Raw genomic sequence first — 19,480 nt, forward strand, 5'->3', positions numbered from 1 at the left:
AGGGTTAAATTTAGGTTGCTGGAAATGTAAGGCAGCAACAGTACATGCTCGATCACTGTCTGAAAACATGAAATTACAACAAAGCTGTCCCCCTCTGGCCACAGCCTTCCAGCATGAGAACCGTCTACTTATTCTCACTCTTTGCTTTCTGTCTGATAACCATGTCAGTATATTATGAGCAATTCCATGTCCACCGACCTCCAGTGCGGTACTTCATCAAAAACTTTTCAGAAATCCAGATACATCACAGCCACTGGTAACCCTTTTTGTATTTGGCTAACCACATCCTCAGAGAACTCCAACAAATAAGTCAAATGTGACATAGTTTCATTCACCCATGTTGACTCTTCTCTGTTGTATTATTCTTTTCAAGGTGTTCAGTCATAACATTTTTCATTATAGACTGCAGGAGCTTCCCTGCTACAGATGTGGGATTAGTAAGTAAGTAGTTCCATTTCCTCTTTTGCTCTTTTCCTAAATGGTAAGGTCACATTTGCTCCCCTCCAATCTACAGGAGCAATTTCAGAATCTCTAGTGTTTGGGAAGACAATATTTACAACTTTCACTATCTTAAGGGCCGCCTTTTTAAAAACTCCAGGATGTAGATCCCGGTTACCGAGTCCACATTATGGAATGAATGCAACTTTGACAGCAGAAGATGTCTGACAAAATTCAGGAAAAAGCAGCTCATTTGTTTGATTCTTCAGCCACCACCTTTACCTTCTCCATCGAAGGTATGTTGTAGTTGCAATGTGTACCATCTATAAAGGCTGATTTATACTTCTGCGTCAAATCAACGCTGTAGGTACAGCATTGGCGCGAACCCTACGCAGAGCCTACATGGATCCCTATGCCGTAGCCTGACACGCACTTCTCCCAAAATGTAACTACGCGTCGTGGCAACGCAGACCGCAACAACTGTGATTGGTCCACTTGGTAGCATCGCATTTCCTCCTATGCTGCAATAGCTTCCCATTGGGCAACTGAAGGGCAGGGAAGGAACTCTGGCTGCAATGTTTTCCGTAAAGCTTTACAGACCTCCGAAATTATGGAGGACACATTTCGCTTTTATGAAAAAAGATACTCGCTTTAAACTTGTTTACCCTGAGAAAGACTACCATGACCATGAAGCCTTGCACGGGCAGGTGTGTGCGCATGCGCGATGTGCCCAAATTGCAGAGCGATGCAGACATAGAAACGCACAAGTATAAATGCTCACAACGCGCATAGGCCACTTGCGTAGGTTATGGCGTCCATTTAACGCTCAAGTATAAATCAGCCTTAAGAAGTCAGGTTACTTCTTTGATCTCTTTCACAGAGAACAAAGGCAGCACCCGCCCAGAAAAAGATTGGTATTCTCATTGTGTCAAAGGCTTGGAACTTATCTTTAACTGCATGGAACATCTTAGTCACCATGACTGCAGCAAAATTCAAAAAGGTTTTCACAGCCACACACTCAAGACCAAGTGAAATGACCGTAAGTACCAAACCTGGAATCTGTAAATCAATAAAACATGTTTGAAAGTTGCTATTTTTCAGTGAGGTTGTAAAGGATAAAATAATTAGTTGGTCTTATTAGAGACGATGAAAGAAGGGAGGGGGGAGAAGATGGCAATGTGACAGCAGTGCGCGTGACCACTTCAGTGATGATATCTGTTATCTGTCAAGTAGGGGACCGTGCACAATTCTGATTTGATGGAGACAGACGTGAAAGCACGGAGAAACTCTGGAAAACTTCTGAAATGCCCACTTTGCTGCCGCTGCTACTGTGCGGTAACTGGAATCTCCGGAGCTGAAGGCCCCGAAATCCTCGGCTTTGCGTGTTTCAGCGGTTGGGGAGAGGTTGAAGGCACTCGGCAGAGGATGGCGCTCGGGAGGCTGTATCGGAGAGGCTGGTCAGAAGCTTGGAGTTTTCGGACGGATGGACTCAGTGTCGGCTGTGGTCGGCTGCTTCCAAGGTATCAGCAAGTTGACGGTGCCTGGAGGTTTATGGCAGGGAATTTCTCCCTTTTGCCGCCTGCCATCAGGAACTCGGGAGTCGATCGATTTGGGACTTTGAGACTTTTTTTTACTGTGCCCAAGGTCTGTTCTTCATCAAATTATAGTATTGCTTTGCACTGCTGTAACTATATATTATAATTATGTGGTTCTGTCAGTGTTAGTCTTTGGTCTGTCCTGTTTTCTGTGATAACACTCCAGAGAAACATCGTGTCATTTCTTAATGCATGTATGCATTTCTAAATGACAATGAAAGAGGACTGAGTGTTCACATAATCTAAAAAAAAAAATAACTATTCAATGTGAAAGAAAGTTAATCTACAGTACTTTGGATTCAATAGTAGCTAGTTCATCAATTCACAAATTCTTTTCTTTTCCTTCATATTTGTATTGCTTTTCGATGCATACATCCTCAGTAAATTGACTTTTGTGTGTCGGCAATGAAAATGTCAGGGAAAAGTTTAAGCATAACATTTGCTTTTGGGTTCAAATTACAAATTCTTGCTGATTTTTGATTCTGGTTTCTATTGCACTAAGGAATGATTTTCCAAGTCACACTGTGGTGAGCTGGTGATACTTCTCGATCATGGGCAGCAAGTTTTTGATTTTCTGAGTGAATTGCTGGGGAGGGGTGAGGTGTGGTTGCAGTGGGGAATGCTGCCTGTGTATATTTGGAAAATTACCTGTTTTCTAGGGAGTGAGTTATTTTTAACGATCTTTGAAGTATTATGAATACATCAATCTAAGAAGCAAATCAGCAGCTAACTGGCCACCTATACACAAATCTTATTTTACTGACTACTCTTACTTTATTAAAGACAATGTTATTTGCAGCTGGGGATTTTTTTTATTGTCTTTGATACGATTTTCAGTTCAGAACGTATGTCTGTTTCAGTTTTGGTAAACAGAATCTATGAGCATTTATGAACTATACACTCTTTATGAGATGACTGTTTGGAAAACCTGGGAGCCCATAATGACATTTTTATGTTCAGAAGTATGAAGTCTGTATAGTTCTCCACAGTATTGTTTTTCCGTTCTTTTCCCTGGAGATCACATTCAGTTCAGGTCAGTATGACATGAGATGAATGTGATTTCCCTGGAGATTCTAATCAGTTCATGCACTTTGGGTGATCAAATTACCTGCCTGAAATGTGTGCTGAGTTGCAAGCTAAATATGTAGAATTCTCAGGAGACATATATATTGGCCTAAAGCAAATCTCCAGCATTGCAGACCCATACAAATCCACAGGGAAGATATGGGAGTTCTAACTGAAATCTAATCACAGAATAATTCTTCATTATTTTCAATAGACCATTTGTAAACAGTAAATAAATTAAAATTTGCTGTGTAACAATTCAGTAGAGTAGTGGGATATAATTTCATTTACATTGTACTACATACTATTATACTTGGCAATGGGTGAAATACAGAAATGTACACAAGGTGACTGCATTACCAATGTAAGTGCAGGAACATGTTTTTCTTCAGTCAAAATAAGTCCAGAGATTTTGATTTTATGCTACTTTTTTTTTACATTGTGCACCAATTCAGAAACAGCATTAAATGTTGTGAGAATGAATTAAATTCAAAACTTCCAGAAATAGTAAGGGACAGAGGGTCCAGTGAGATGGAGGAACTGAGCAAAATACATGTTAGTAGGGAAGTGGTGTTAGGTAAATTGAAGGGATTGAAGGCAGATAAATCCCCAGGGCCAGATGGTCTGCATCCTAGAGTGCTTAAGGAAGTAGCCCAAGAAATAGTGGATGCATTAGTGATAATTTTTCGAAACTCGTTAGATTCTGGACTAGTTCCTGAGGATTGGAGGGTGGCTAATGTAACCCCACTTTTTAAAAAAGGAGGGAGAGAGAAACCGGGGAACTATAGACCGGTTAGCCTAACGTCGGTGGTGGGGAAACTGCTGGAGTCAGTTATCAAGGATGTGATAACAGCACATTTGGAAAGCGGTGAAATGATCGGACAAAGTCAGCATGGATTTGTGAAAGGAAAATCATGTCTGACGAATCTCATAGAATTTTTTGAGGATGTAACTAGTAGAGTGGATAGGGGAGAACCAGTGGATGTGGTATATTTGGATTTTCAAAAGGCTTTTGACAAGGTCCCACACAGGAGATTAGTGTGCAAACTTAAAGTACACAGTATTGGGGGTAAGGTATTGGTGTGGGTGGAGAATTGGTTAGCAGACAGGAAGCAAAGAGTGGGAATAAACGGGACCTTTTCAGAATGGCAGGCAGTGACTAGTGGGGTACCGCAAGGCTCAGCGCTGGGACCCCAGTTGTTTACAATATATATTAATGACTTGGATGAGGGAATTAAATGCAGCATCTCCAAGTTTGCGGATGACACGAAGCTGGGTGGCAGTGTTAGCAGTGAGGAGGATGCAGGGTGACTTGGATAGGTTGGGTGAGTGGGCAAATTCATGGCAGATGCAATTTAATGTGGATAAATGTGAAGTTATCCACTTTGGTGGCAAAAATAGGAAAACAGATTATTATCTGAATGGTGGCCGATTAGGAAAAAGGGAGGTGCAATGAGACCTGGGTGTCATTATACACCAGTCATTGAAAGTGGGCATGCAGGTACAGCAGGCGGTGAAAAAGGCGAATGGTATGCTGGCATTTACAGCGAGAGGATTCGAGTACAGGAGCAGGGAGTTACTACTGCAGTTGTACAAGGCTTTGGTGAGACCACACCTGGAGTATTGTGTACAGTTTTGGTCCCCTAATCTGAGGAAAGACATCTTTGCCATAGAGGGAGTACAAAGAAGGTTCACCAGATTGATTCCTGGGATGGCAGGACTTTCATATGAAGAAAGACTGGATGAATTGGGCTTGTACTCATTGGAATTTAGAAGATTGAGGGGGGATCTGATTGAAACGTATAAGATCCTAAAGGGATTGGACAGGCTAGATGCAGGAAGATTGTTCCCGATGTTGGGGAAGTCCAGAACGAGGGGTCACAGTTTGAGGATAGAGGGGAAGCCTTTCAGGACCGAGATTAGGAAAAACTTCTTCACACAGAGAGTGGTGAATCTGTGGAATTCTCTGCCACAGGAAACTGTTGAGGCCAGTTCATTGGCTATATTTAAGAGGGAGTTAGATATGGCCTTTGTGGCTACGGGGGTCAGGGGGTATGGAGGGAAGGCTGGGGCGGGGTTCTGAGTTGGATGATCAGCCATGATCATAATAAATGGCGGTGCAGGCTCGAAGGGCCGAATGGCCTACTCCTGCACCTATTTTCTATGTTTCTATGTAACTCTGGAATGGCCAATAGGCAGCATGAGAACAGCATAGGTGTGACAGTGATAGTTAGTCCTGACGAAGGGTCTCGGCCCGAAATGTCGACTATACCTCTTCCTAAAGATGCTGCCTGGCCTGCTGCGTTCACCAGCAACTTTTATGTAGGTGTGACAGTGATGCTTTCCTTCATAAGCCTGACAATGCTGCTTTTATTGGTCATGAAGTATTCTTGTGACTGTTGACAAAATGTTCCATGTTTGTCATTCACCTCCCTTGTAAGGTTTTATGTTTTATTGTTTTACAACATTGAATCACAGTAACTTTAATTTGGCATTTTTTTGACACTGATTAACAGAAAAAGACTCTTTCGTGTCAAAGGGAAAAATCTCTACAAAGTGATCTAAATTAATTACAAATATGAAACACAAAATAATTGATTGCATAGGTATTCATCCCCTTCAAATCAGTATTTAGTAGATGCACTTTTGGCAGCAATTACAGCCTTGAGTCTATGTGGATAGGTCTCTATCAGCTTTGTACATCTGGGCTCTGCAATTTTTCCTCATTATTCTTTACAAAACTGCTCAAGCTCTGTTAGATTGCATGGGGATAGTGAGTGAACAGCCCTTTTCAAGTCTAGCCACAAATTCTCAATTGGATTGATGTCTGGACTGGGCCACTCTGGGACATTATCTTTGTTGTTTTTAAACCATTCCTAAGTGGCTTTGGCTTTATGATTGGGGTCATCGTCTTGCTGGAAAACAAATCTTCTCTCAAGTTGCAGTTCTCTTGCAGACTGCATCAGGATTTCCTCCTGGATTTTCCTGTCTTTTACTGCATTTATTTTGTTATCTGCCTTCACAAGCCTTCCAGGGCCTGCTGCAGTGAAGCACCCCCACAGCACGAAGCAGCCACCACCATGCTTTACGGTACAGATGGTGTGTTTTTGATTATGTGCTGTGTTTGGCTTATGCCAAACATAGTGTTTAGTCTGATGGCCAAAAAGCTCAATTTTGGTTTAATCAGACCATAAAACTTTCTTCCAGCTGACTTCAGAGTCTCCCACATGCCTTCTGGCAAACTCTAGCCGAGAGTTCATGTAAGCTTTTTTCAACAGTGGCTTTCTTTTTGCCACTCTCCCACAAAGCTGTGACTGGTGAAGTACCTGGGCAACAGTTGTATGCCCAGTCTCTCCCATCTCAGTCACTGAAACTTGTAACTCCTTCAGAGTTGTCATAGGTCTCTTGGTGGTCTCATCACTAGTCCCCTTCTTGCACAGTCACTCAGTTTTTGAGGACAGCCTGCTCTAGGCAGATTTACAGCTGTGCCATTTTTTTTCCATTTCTTGATGAAACTGTATTCCAGGGGATTTTCAGTGACTTGGAAGTTCCCTTACATCCATCTCCTGACTTGTGCTTTTCAATAACCTTTTTGTGAAGTTGCTTGGAGTGTTCTTTTGTCTTCATGGTGTAGTTTTTGCCTGGATACTGACTCACCAGTAGTTGGACCTTCCTGATACGAGGGTATTTTTACTACAATCAATTGAAGTACCTTGACAGCACACAGGTCTCCAAAAACAGATCTCTATTTAAATAATTATGTAACCTCTAAAGCCAACTGGCTGCACCAGTGATGATTTGGTGTGTCATATTAAAGGGAAGGGGGATGAATCCTTATGTAAGCAATTATTTTCTGTTTTATATACATAATTAATTTAAATCACTTGGTAGAGATCTGTTTTCATTTTGACACAAAAGAGTATTTTTCTGTTGATCAGTGTCAAAAAAACTAATTAATCCACGGTGAGTCAATGCTGTAAAGCAATAAAACATGAAAACTTCGGGGTGGGGGTGGGTATGGTGAATACTTTTTATGGGCACTGTACAGCATAAACTCATAGAGAATAATCTAGTTCAAAGCATGCAAATCAGAATGGGAACAATTTGCAGAATATGCAGTAAAGTTCATTTTGGGATGTATATAGACCTGGCAAAAAATCTAATTGTACACTGTGATCTTGGAATAAAACTCTGTAACATACATTTCAAATCAGAAGTAGTGTACACTCCGGTTCTCACTTTGAAAACTCTACTATTATGCTCTTGAAAGATTGTTGGGGGTTCATATATTTGGTGCTAATGAATACTCTGTTTTTGGCTGAAGATGTATCTATCTGGAAATGGAGAGATTCATCATAAAGATGACTGGTTGAACTCAGCCTATAAAATTACAAATACAAATAAATGTGGACATTCATTCAGAAGGCATCTCTTAAAAGTAGACATGCAGGGAACTGGGAATTTTCCTCCTGGAATACTGTGGTTCTACATAGTAATATTAGCTCAAACAGCCCTCTTGCAAATTTCCTTGTAATTCAAATATTGAAGAGGATAATCTTTTTTACTGTGGCTGAGTAGAAAATAACTCATTCTAAACAGATTAAGTCCATAAGACCGTTAGACCATATGACATAGTAGCAGAATTAAGCCACTTGTCCATCGAGAGAAAGAGAGAGAGAGCTAAGTGCACCAATTTCCTGGGTGTTCACAGCATGGATGACTTCACCTGGTCCCTTAATATCACCTCCCTGAACAAAAAAGCACAGCAGTGCCTCCACTTCCTAAGAAGATCGAGACAAGCAAGTGTCTCCCATCCCCAACAACTAACTGCCTTTTACAGGAGCACCATTGAGAGCCTCTTGTCAAGTTGCATCTCTATCTGGTATGGGAGCAGCCGAGCATTGGACTAGAAATCCCTACAAAGGACAGCTGAGAGGATCATAGGGGTCTCCCTACCATCCACCTGGAACATTTATCAGGAGCGCTGCATACACAGGGCCCTTAGTATTATTAAGGTTCCCACCCATCCATCCAGCATCCTCTTTGACTTTCTACCATCAGGCAGGAGACTACAATACATAAAAACAAGAACAGTTAGAATGAGAAATGGTTTCTTTCTCCCGGCCATTAGGCTTCTGAACTCCCTGTTGCGTTGTATTCAAAGTGTCGCTGATTAATCTGTTCTGTACCTTAGAATATTTAATTTGAATGCACTTTACATTGTTATTTATGTGTGATTCATCTGTAGATTTTATCCTGTGCTTTACACCCTGGTTCAAAGAAACATTGTCTCATTTCTATATACATTATATAGTTATATAATGTATTTATCTATATATTTATATACACACATTATATTTTTATATAATGTATATATACATTATATGTAGTTAAATGGCAATATACTTGACTTGACTTGAGTCTGCATTGCGAATTGATCGGGACCATTTTATTTTCCTTCTTAACCCTATTCTCCTGCCTATTTGACAAAAGAACCAACTAACCTCCATTTTAAATATATCCAATGACCTGGTCTCCACAGCGTCTGTAGCTATGAATTCCACATATCCACCCCTCTCTGGCTAAAAAGTATCTTCCTCATCTCTGTTCTAAAGGGTTATTCCTTGTATTTTGAGGCTGTGCCCTCTGGTCCCAGACTCTCCATTTTTGGAAACATCCTCTTCACATCCACTCTATCTAGGCCTTTCAGTATTTGATACGATTTAATGTGACTCTCCCCCATTTTTCAAAACTCTAGTGAATACATGTCCAGAGATATCAAGCACTTCTCATACATTGACCCTTTCATTCCTAGGAACATTCTAGTGAAACTCTTCTGGACCTTCTCCACTGCCAGCATATCCTTTCTTAGATAAGGGGCTGCTTCCTCAAGTTTACCTACCTTTCCACCTATCTTTGTATCATCTGCAAAGTTGGTCACAAAGCTATCAATTCCGTCATCCAGGTAATTAACATGTAATCTGAAAAGTGGTGGGCTCAGTACCCAACCTTGCGGAACACCACTGGTCACCAGCAGCCAATCAGAAAAGGCCTCCTTTATTTCCACACTTTATCTCCTGCCAGTCAGCTAATCTTTTGTCCATGCTAGTAGGTTTCCATGAATTCTTACCTTGTTTAGCTGCCTCTTGTGTGGCACCTTGACAAAGGACTTCTAAAAATTCAAGTGATCAACATCCACTGACTCTCCTTTGTCTATCCTGCCTGTTATTTCCTCAGAGTTCTAACAGATTTATCAGACAATGTTTCCCCTTAAGGAAACCATGCTAACTTTGGCCTCTTTATTACGTACCTTCAAGTACCCCGAAGCCTCATCCTTAATAACAGATCTTCCCTACCACTAAAGTCAGGCTAACTGGCCCATAATTTCTAGTCTTTTTTCTCCCTCCGTTCTGAAAGAGTGGAGTCACATTTGCAATTTTCCAGTCCTCCCCAAAAATTCCAGAATCTAGCAATTCTTAAAAGATCGCTATTAGTGCCTCCTTGATCTCTTCAGCTACCTCTTTCATAATCGTGAGGTGTAGTCCATCTGGTGTAGTTGACTTCAGACCTGTATGAACAGTCTGAAGTCTAGCACTATTATCTATAACAGGACAAGTAAAAGTTTTCAGCTCTGATCCTAGGACATTAACCTTGTGGAGCTTTTGCCTCCCAGTTGAACAATCTACTCAATATTCATGCTATTGAAGTTATTGTAGGGGCTCCCAAAGTTTTTTATACCATGGACCCCCTACCATTAACCGAGGGCTCTGCGGACCGCAGGTTGGGAACCCCTGTGTTATTGTGTCACAAAATGGATAGGTTCTACAAAACTTGGTGAAGACTCCAGTAGTTTATTGCTCAGGTTGGAGGAGTAAATGCAACCATTCAAAAAGAACAAGGAGTGTCACTAGTATCAAAGAATTACCAAGAAGGCTAACCGTGGGGAGCACATTCCATGAATTTCTCATCAACTGAACTAAATCCTAGCAATATTTTGTATTTCCCAAAAATATGGAAAGAGTATTAGCTTGGTTAGGGATGAAATACTTGGCAGCGTGTAGAGGGATCTTGGAAATGAAGATTCTCCTACAGTGAATAAATCTTTATTGTCAATAGGATTGTGGTTGTTAAAAGCAAATATTCAATTATGGGAAAATCATACCGCAATACTCTGTTACATGTGCATTCTATTACTTCACTCTCTGTAGTCTCTAAATACTATGCTAATTTATGTTATCAATAATAAATGAAATGTCTGCACCAGAGGCAATTTTAATGAATCCCTCTAATATATTAAAGACCAGATACATTCCCACACTGTGAGGAAATCGAAACCGTATACCAGGGGCACATGACTTCACAAAAAAAACTTGGCTTAATAACCTATCACATGCAGAGCTGACATGTAGCATATGGAATCTTTGCTAAGACCTTTGACAACTGGTTCCCATTACTTTGATCAAGTCTGTGGAAAAAAAATTGAAGCCAAAAAAAAGCAAAAGGAAATCTCTTTGCAGTAAAACAAAGCATAACTTAATTCTACCCTGGGTAACCTTGCGCCTATTAGAATTATGTTGTATTAAATGGTAGCAACAGAAATAAATCTTTATTTAACTCTGGGATACTTTGTACATTTGTCATTCTGTGAAGGCATATTTAGATTTTAAACTTAAATAATCTGGACAATTTTTTCTCATTAAAGTTTGATGAAACATTATTCTCCAGAGGTGCATTGTGCTACAATATAATTAAAATGTAAGTCATCTCTTGTTAATAATCAGTAAACCCAGAATGAGGAAACATTGATCAATTTACTAAGTGTTCATCCTCTGATGCACCAACAAAGGTAGGTCAATCAATTTAAAAGGGGAATATTTGGTAGGTATTCTGATAATTTGCCTGATGGGAATAATCATTCGAAAAATAGAGTAGGAAGCAATTCTACTGAATATTGAAAGTAAGGCCATTGAACTGAAATTTCAATGCAAGAACTCTTCTTACCTTATTACAGGTAAGATTTCCTGGTAAAAACTTTCAAGATATTGAAAGCTCATGATAAGGTCATTCATGCCACGTTGCTCCACTGGTTTGTTAGGTAGCAGAAAGAGAATATAAATACAAATGTAAGTAATCTATAAAGAAAAGCACAGGATAGTGAGATGGTAAGATTATCTATCACGACATACTGTTGAATTATACGCAACTTCTTTCAAAGAGTAATTGAGCAGTTAATCAAAAAACGGGAATATTAAATCATATGGCAGCAAGCAAAGCAGCTGAACTGAATGGCTCACTTATAAAAATGTTCAAGATTACGCAAGATGCATTTTATTTATCATATTTAATATGAACACATACGATGAGTGAAATTGCCCACTTCTGCTTTTATTTCTTATGATCTAAATGGCCTGCTGTGCTCTTTCATTATCTAAAAAATAATTTTTAATTGTCTTTTGCAAAGCACTAAATACAGTTTTGAAGAAAGGAATAGTTTATAAGGGTGTACAAAGAAATTGAGGATTTAGAAAATGATTTAATGAGGGTACAGGTCAGCAGCACTAGATTTACTCCCCCATCGTTACTCACGGATTCCTGTATGAGGCCCTTTACATACATTTGGGAAGGGTAGACTGACACTTTTTAAATGTTCAGGATTGAACAAATCAAGGACAGCTGGAATATAATAGTTTAGTTAGCAAGAAGAAAAGTGGTTGGTTTCAGTGATGCTTCCTCATCTGAAGCATTCCAGGTTATTTTTTTCCCACAAAATGCCACTCATCAGCTTACACCTCTTTCTCACACTCCACCTCTGTATTTATTCCCTCTTCACTTAACCTAGTCATCCTGTCATTCACTGTTGCTGCAGCTTAATTCCCATCTCCCCTTTCCTACTGGGATTAGTCTAAGAGATGCTGCCAGTAGAAGGACTTGCTGATTTGACATATTATGGTGCAAAGCTCCTGTTTTTTCTTGTAAGTGTTTTGGCTGCAAAACTCAGAGGAAGAAATTCCTTCAATTATTTGCATGACTGTTTGAAGAAAAGGAGACCAGTCCTTTCATGACAGCACATAGAGTGGCATTGATTGGTTGTGTCTGAGCACAACTACATATACGTTAAATAAAAGTACTGTCAGTATCTCCAGTTGAACTGTCTTTTTGTGTGTTTCCCCCTAGCTGTCAGTCTGTGGTTTTGTATTGCCACGTGTTCCTGCTCTACTCCAGCCCCTGTATTACCGAATACTCTGTCTATCATCTATTTCTCATTATTACCTGTATTGCTGCCACCTGTGTCTCATTGTGCTCCACCTATCATCTGCCTCTCTGTTTATTGCTCAGTGTATTTCAGTCCTGTGTTTTCACCTGTTTGTGGTCAGATTGTGTCAGTGAATTTTCTTGTTGTGTCTGTCCAGTGCTTGTATCTATAGTGGCTGTCTGAGTATTGATTCTGTGTGTTTCCTGACTCTGGTTTTTGGATTTCTCTGGATGTTTTGATCTCTCTGAGCTTTGATGTTGATGCTGACTTTGTTTGCACCTTGGGATTTTCTGCTTAATTAATATCACTGTGTGCACAGTATTAGGTCTGTGATTGGACCCTGCTCCAGTGTCCTGACAAGCACACACACATGGGAGAATGCTTTAACTGGTGTATTCACATTGCTGTGTGAGAGAGAGCAATGCACATGTCATAGTCATACTACATTGATCCTGAGGGAAATTGGATTTCGTTACAGTTGCACCAACCAAGAACAGAGTATAAATATAGCAATATAAACCACAAATAATTAAATAATTTGTAAATTATGCCAGGAAGGAAGTCCTATTGGCTCAGGGTGTCTGACCCTCCAAGGGTGGAGTTGTGAAGTTTGATGGCCACAGGCAGGAATGACTTCCTATGACGCTCCGTGCTGCATCTCGGTGGAATGAGTCTCTGGCTGAATGTACTCCTGTGCCCACCCAGTACATTATGTAGTGGATGGGAGACATTGTCCAAGATGGCATGCAACTTAGACAGCATCCTCTTTTCAGACACCACCGTGAGAGAGTCCAGTTCTATCCCCACATCATCACTGACCTTACGAATGAGTTTGTTGATGCTGTTGGTATCTGTTACCCTCAGCCTGCTGCCCCAGCACACAACAGCAAACATGATAGCACTGGCCACCACTAACTTGTAGAACATCCTCCGCATGTGTAGGCAACAGTGCACGTGCAGACAACAGATCAACATGTAGTGCTGAGGGAGGGGAGTCATAGATCTCTATGTTACTCTTCCTCCCCTTTTTAATTAATGCAACATAAACTGTATATGCACAAACCATTCAATTTCACTTTCATATATCTACATTCCAAATTAAGATGCTTTCACAATAATAGTCCACAGCTAACTGCACAGTTCTAAAGATTCAGTCTTCTGGGTGGTACTCTGTTTCTTTCAGGCTAGTACCTCTGGACCTGTGGAGTGGCAGCAGGCTTGGTAGGTGTCTTGTCCAAGGTAATGTTCTTGGTTTCTTGTGTCATGTTGCTGTCTGTGACATGATCATCACTGAGCGCTAAGTCTGGTGACTAATATGTCTGTCTTGTTGGATGCAATTGACTCAGGTTGTTCTTTGGATGAGCATCCAGTCTTCATGTCTAATCTCTAAAATCCAATGTGTACATCAATGGTCCAATTCTTGTGGTTATCCTACTGGGTGTCCACTTGTTTTCTTGGTAATCACACACTAGAACTTCATGTCCAATCTTGAATCTCCTTGCTTCTTCACTTGACAAGTGGCTGAACTGTTTATTCTGGACTTCCCTTCATAGATCTGGTTTCAGGAGGTCTATATGAGATCTCAGATTCCTACTCATGAAAGCATTGCAGGTGTTTGATTTGTCAGCGCATGAACAGAGTTCTGATACACAAAAAGGAAGTTGTCCATGTTATGCTGTAGAGAAATGTATTCCTAGTTGAGTGCTTTAATAGACTTCCTGAAGGTTTGGATAAACCTTTCAGCTAAACCACTTTTGCTGGATGTTGAGGAGCTGACTTGAAATGTTTGATGCCATTTTTCTTCATGAACAGTTGGTATGGATTCTGACATGTATTTTGCTCTGTAACTCACAATTTGTTCTGGTAAACTGTTTGTAGTGAAGAGTGGAGATGGGCTTTGCTGAGATGGTTGACTTCATTGGTATAACCTCTGGTCACCTCGATTGAGCATCCACAGCAATCAGAAACATGGAGTCCATGAATGGCCCAGCAAAGTCAATATGTACTCTTTGTCATGGTGATGACAGCTGCTCCCAGGGGTGTAATGGTGCTTGTGGGGTGCATTTTGACTTTTTTGCATCTCAACAGCTTTTGGACAAGTCTCCAATGTGTATTTATTCCCAGCCACCACACGTAGCTCCAGGCAAGACTCTTCACCTTGACTGTACTCAGGTGTCCTTCGTGCAGAATTTCTAACACTCTGGTGCGCAATTTAGAGGGAGCCACAACACGAGATCCACACATCAGCTTTCTTGAACATACTGACAGTTGGTCTCATCTTGCTGAGAACTCTGGAAACATAAGGTTACCATGAGCTGGCCATCCTTGCATGGTGATGTCAAAGACTTTTGACAATGTCGGTTCATTTCTTGTTTCTCTCTGTTTTTCGGAATTTGTTACCGGCAACTGGTCCACCAATATGATGTGGAACACTTCTGCTGGGTTGCAGAATGAAAACTTCTTCAGTTGGCAACATGGGAAGGTGTAACAAACCATCAGCATTATTGTGTTGTTTGGTGCCTTTGAACTCTGTCATTAATAGTGGACTCCTTGAAATAGTGCCCAACATTGTAACACAGTCATCACTGGAATTCCCTTCCTGGGATTGAAAATGGACACAAGGAGCTGGTGATCTGTCACTAGTGTAAACTTTTGTCTGTAGAGGTAGTGGTGGAACTACTTTATTCCCCATACTAGGCTAAGGACCTCTCAGTTGATCTGTGCGTAGTTGCGTTCTGCGCTCGTCAGTGATCTTGATGCAAGCTCAATTGGGCGTTAAGATGCATCTTTCATAGTATGTGACAAAACAGCTCCAATGCTATAATGGGATGTATGCCACACCAGTCTAATGGGCAGGGATGGATCATAATGGGTGAAATGTTCATTTGATGTTATTGGTCTATTCATTTCTTTGAATTCTTTCTCACATTTTTCTGACCATTCCCACTTTGCTCCTGTCTGTAACAGTGCGTTCAATGGATTCAGCACTGTCGCAATGTTTGGGAGAAACAGGTGGTAAGTTTCCAAGGGCCCAAGTATAACCTGAGTTGTGACACCTTTTCCAGTTTAGGTGCCTGTAGCACTACTTCAATCTTGTGACTTATGTAAGCCATGCTTGTCAATGACATGTCCACAATATGAAATTTCATTTCTTGAAAAACTTGTAGATCTCTTTGTACACAAACCACACTCACTCAGCCTGGTAAGCACTTTACCAAGGTTCTGGAGGTGCTCTTCATTTTTGCCAGTCATGAATATGTCATCAAAGTAACATTGGGTTAGTTCTTGGGCTATCTTGGAGCACTTGGTCTATTGCTCTTTGCCAAACAGCTGGAACTGATGTAACGCCAAAGATATGATTATACTGGAAAGGTCCCTTGAGTGTTGATTGTGAGGAACTTCCTGTTTGACTCCTCAATCTCCGTTTGCAGAAAGGCTTGTGACAAGTCAATCTTTGAAAACCTCTCCCCGCCTACCAAAGATGCAAAAAAAAGTTTTATTTGTGGCAGGGATACTGCTTAGTACACAGCCCCGGGTTGAAATCTTGAAATCTCCACATATGTGAATAGCTCCGGCTTTCATTTTCTTGATCACTGGGACAATGGGCATAGCCCAATCGCTCCACTCAACCTTGGAGAGAGTTCCAGATACCTCCAAGCTCTGTAGTTCAGCATTCTCTCTAGGATGGACATTATATGATGCTTTAAGGCACTGGGCATGCTTTATGGAATCTCAATGTTGCTATTTCATCCAGTTCAATTCAGGCCTTCATGCCCTTGGGTTTGCTAATCCCATTCTCAAACACCTTCTCATTATCATTGAGCAGCAGTGCTAATCTCTGGTTAGTGCTTCCATTTGGGCTGCTGTTGCCTATTGATCTCACACTGAGAGCTTTGAGTGCCAGTCTAGTTGGATTTTTCTCAACCATTCATGTCTGAAAAGTGCTGGCGCTCCAGTTTTCAATACATAAAGCTCTAACTGTTGTGTTTGGCCTCTGTACATGACCTTCACTTTCAGCTTGCCTTTGGGGGAATCTTTCTCACCTGTGTAAGTCTTTAGCATCACTGAGGTCGTCTTTAATGGTATCTTAGAAAACAGTCTATTGTAGTCAGCCTCTGGAATTAGACAAAGCTGACCCTGTATCCAGCTCTGTTTTCAGTTTTACACCAGACACATCTATTGTGATCCATATTATATTGCGATCTGCTTCAGTAATAGTGTGCAGTTCTATGTATGATAGTTCACCTTTGTCAGACTTTATGTTGTCTGTTTCTGTTTTATGCATTTGCTTAGTTTTTGTTTGTGACATTTCACTTGGTTGTGCTTTTTGTCTGCCTTGTACACTCTCTGTATGTGATCTCGTCTGTGACACTTTCTGCAGGAACCAACAGTCACTTGCATCATACGAGGATTTGCCACATCCATAACATTTTTGACTTTTTTCCATCATTCAGGGACATTTCGTACATTTCACATTGTAACCTTTTCTGTAGTTCTGCTGCAGTCTGTAACGATATTGCAATTGTCAATGCCCATTCTAAGGTTAGGTCCCTTTTGGACTGGAGCCTTATCTGAGAGCTTTGACTATGCATGCCATATGCAAGCCTGTTCCTTAATTCATCTGAAAGTCTATTTCAGTACTGGGAAAGTTTGTGCAGTTCTGCAGTGCATGCAGAAAGGCTTTCATCTTTTGACTTGTTCCTTTTGCAAAATCTAAATCTTTCAGCTATTACCAGAAGTTTAGGGCTCAAGTGATTTTGTAGAGTTGTCAGAATTTCATTGACTGTCTTGCTTGCTCGCTTTGCAGGGGTTACTAGGTTGCATAGGATCCATTAAGTTAAGAAGTGTAGGGGCTTTCTTTTACTCCAAGTTGTTCACATTACAATACAGCCACCTCTCTCAGTATATGACTCCCAGCCTGCATTAGCACTATCAAATTCATCAACTTTCCTGACTGAAGCTATTGCCGCATTATTTTCACTTTAAATTCAGTTACTATTACTATGCACTGTTACTCACATGTTTGTTAGTGTCTATGACAGCCTTCTCTGTTCTGTTTCTCTCACTGTTTCATCTCTGACATTCAGGTTCGTACTTGTTGCAATTAAAAACATGCATGCGGGAGATGGCTTTAACTGATGAATTCATATTGCATTCGATCCTGTTGAAGGGGTTTGGCCTGAAACGTCAACCCTTTACTCCTTTCCATAGCTGCCTGGCCTGCTGCGTTCCTCCAGCATTTTGTGTGTATTGCTCATCTGTGATTCCCTTCTTCTGCCTTTTATTATGTAGTTAACTAGTTTATGTATATTTATTAGGGTACAGAAAGGGACTATTTGTCTGATTGGATCTCTGCCAAGCCCTGAAATGGAATCCCATCAATACCATTCCTCATCATTTATCTTCCCTGAAGCAGTGTACTTGGTCCCATACGTGCACCTATTAACTATAAAAATGCTTCATTTACAGAAACCAGACTAACCTTCCAGTTCATCTTTGAGGGGTAGGAAGAAAGCAGAGGACCCTTCTGGTCAGAGACAATTTGCAAACACCACAAAGAGATTACCTACTATTAGAATTTGATATGAGTGCCTAGAGCTGTGTGGCAGAAGGTCTAAATACTACAACGTGTGCTATTTATTTCAAAAGTACTACCTTCTGTTAAAATATCGATCGACAGCACAATTGTATTACATTCCGATTTTCAAATATTCCACCGTTAAAGCTGTCTATAATTCAGCACAACTTTGTATCATATAACAATGAAAGCAACTGGAAATCAAGATAGTAAGGAGAAAATCATGATATTGCAATATGGGGACCCATTTTAAATCAGGTTATATCTCATAAATTGGCCATTGAAGAACTTCTGTGTTTCTCAGAGCCAGACCTCATTTAATTTATTTGTTCCTGTCTCTGTTTGTTGAAATGTGAACACTTTATTTAATGATTTCAAAACATTAATCAACTTAAATATTTGGAAAAGCATTTGATTTTCTAATAAGTAACTGTACTTGTGCATAATGAACTGAATGCATGCATAGTTACAGTCATACTCATATTGGTAAAGAATCTAGTATAGATTATTCATTTTGCAAAGATTCAGGAAATTTGGGGGGTAGGTGACTTCAGTTTCCAAACAGGAACTTACACCTTAATGATTTATGGAAAGAAAATATTGTTCTTGCTCAGTGAAGCTAGTACTTGTACAATCAGAATTAAACTACCATAAATAAACTGCCATTGCCAGTTGATAATGGCCCACAATATTACCAGGAAGCTGGCAATCCATGTTTATTGATCAAAAAATTGCAGCTCAGGAGAAAGCTTAAATTAATGCAGCATCTGACATTACATTCAGTGCTTAATAAAATACATCACAATTATTAAAATCTCCTAAAGTGCAATTCAGGAACAAACGAATGATGAATTTGTTTGCAGCAAGATCCAAATAACAGGATATGAAAAGTGAGACAAGTGTCTGAAAACCTTTTGCCTCGACCCAAGTCAGCAGAAAGAGAGTTATGATTGAAGAAATAGCATCTTAAAAATCAGTACTCCTGCAATATGAGAATACAGTTCACTTTCTGAGTTAGGTAAGACCCAATAGCCAACATAAACAATTTGTAAATTACAGCTATGGGGATTTTCATAGTCAGCTCTTTGGGGTTGAGACTTGGTAGGTTATGAAGCCAGTACGGGAAGTGCAGATTTTTCTACAGATGGGAGGGAAGTAATGTGCTGTTTCCACTACTTTTGTGTTTTTGTGTGCGTCTGCTGCTGTGTGCTTCCAAAGCTCACAATATCATCCCAAACACTCATCCTTCGCATTGAACAGTCATGGAACATGGTCAGGAATTTCCAAGTGTCAATGGGAAAATTGTTTCAGGGAAGTTCTGAGAAGATCTTTGTATCTGATATCTCTTTTTCTTCATTTCTTCCTCTCCATTTCAGAAGGCAGATTATCCACCAACATCTTCTACAAAACCATTGACTTTCACAGCTACCTCAACTACACATATTCCCACCCTGTCACTTGCAAGGATAATATTCTCTCTTCTCAGTTCCTCTGTCTCTGCAGCATTTGTTCTTATGATGAGGCTTTCCATTCCACGACATGCAAGATGAC

Source organism: Mobula hypostoma, chromosome 6 (assembly GCF_963921235.1).
Source record: "Mobula hypostoma chromosome 6, sMobHyp1.1, whole genome shotgun sequence".
NCBI classification, from domain to species: domain Eukaryota; kingdom Metazoa; phylum Chordata; class Chondrichthyes; order Myliobatiformes; family Myliobatidae; genus Mobula; species Mobula hypostoma.